This window comes from Trichosurus vulpecula, chromosome 4 (genome assembly GCF_011100635.1).
Source record: "Trichosurus vulpecula isolate mTriVul1 chromosome 4, mTriVul1.pri, whole genome shotgun sequence".
Classification (NCBI taxonomy): Eukaryota; Metazoa; Chordata; class Mammalia; order Diprotodontia; family Phalangeridae; genus Trichosurus; species Trichosurus vulpecula.
Genome location: NC_050576.1, coordinates 206,294,056 through 206,295,892, shown reverse-complemented (window position 1 = coordinate 206,295,892; position 1,837 = coordinate 206,294,056).

Sequence of the window (1,837 nt, the reverse complement as noted above, 5' to 3'; positions counted from 1 at the left end):
ATATATATGTATATTTGTGCATATATACATATATATGCATACACACATACACACATATGTGTATATACACCTTTGTATGCAGGTATGTATGTATATTCATGTATATATGTATATTAAGCAACAAGAAAATAACAATTTAAATACGGTGGAAATGCAGTTAGGATTTCACAAGACCTATTAGATTCTACTGTAAACATTATATTTTGAAGAGCAAAAGAGCTGGGGTTGTGTCCAAGAATAACTTATCCAGAAAAGTTGAGTATAATTCTGAAAGAAAAAAATGGACATTTGACAAACTGAAAGACTTTCAGGTATTGTAACAAAAAGACCAGAACTCAATGAAAAATTCAACATAAAATATCCAGAAGAAATATAAGGAAAGAATTAAAGATTAATTATAAGGCATTCATTAAGGTCAGACTGTTTATTATATATATACATACACACACACACATACATATATATATATGGAAATGTTTTCATGTTCTTAAAACTGTCCTCATTACTGTAGCAGTTCTAAAAAAAAGGTTGGGGCTGAGTTATGTATGATGTCATGATTCTAAAGGGAAAAAAATGGTTAAGAAATTGAAATAGAGAGCAATTATAATAATGGGGTATGAAATGAAGAACTAATGTTGAGGTAGCAGGTGGTGGTCGAGGGCTACTAATGTTGGAAACTTACTCTCATCTGGGTTGAAGAGGACATCTGGAAGGATGTAGAAGTCTTCTGAACATGTAGAGAAAGGAGAAAATTGGGGGATAGGGTGGGGGAGGGACTTTGATAGTGGTGTGTGGTTTGGGATTTGGGAGAGTGGGGGGACAGAACGAGGGAACTTTTGGAGGGGTGTGTGGATTGAGATTGGGGTGAAGGAGGGGATAGAAGAAGACTCTTGGAGGAGCGGGTAAGGCTGGGCATGGGAGGGTGAACGAAGAAGATAAGGCAACAGGGATAGGGTAAAAAGAGAGGCTGAGAAAGAAAAATAGTGAATAAAAATAAGGTGGAGAGAAATTCACAAATAGTAATTATAAGTTTGAATGTGGATGGGATATTTATAGCAGCTTTCTTTGTGGTGGCAAAGAACTAGAAAATGCAGGAATCCTCATCAATTGGGGAATGGCTGTACAAGTTGTGGTATATAGTTGTGATGGAATATTCCTATGCTGTAAGAAATGGTGAGCTCAAAGGTTTTGGAAAGACAGGGAAAGATTTGCATGAAATTATGAAAAGGTAAGTGAACAGAACCAAGAAAACATTATATACAGAAACAGCAATATAATGTTTTAACAATTACTTTGTGTGAATAAGACATTTTGACTATTACAAGCATGCAAATGAAAAATAAAGGACATATGAAAAATGCCATTTGCATCCAGAGAAAGAACTGATAGATTGAAGTATGTATAGAATAATTTTACATATGTGTATGTGTGTGTGTACTTGTATCTGATGGTAGCCATCTCTAAGGTGGGTAAGGAAGAAAAGGAAAAAAAAGTTTACTTGAGAACTTTGTATATTTGGAGGAAATTGCAAGTTGTACATGGTAGATGTGCAGTTTCATACGAAATCACCTTTTTCATTGTACTGTGTTATGGAAATGCTTATTTTGTTCTGTCAATTGAAAATAAAATAAATTTTTACAAAAGGAAAAAGGGGGTAACATGGTCAGACCTGCACATTAAGAATATGACTTAGATAACTGTGTGGAAAATGGTCTTAAGTAGGAAGAGACTTGAGCAGGGATACCAGTTGGCAAACCATTACAATAGGACATGTATGAAGTGATGAGGATCTACACTATTGTGGTAGCAATGCCATAGGATAGAAGAGGAACTCTTT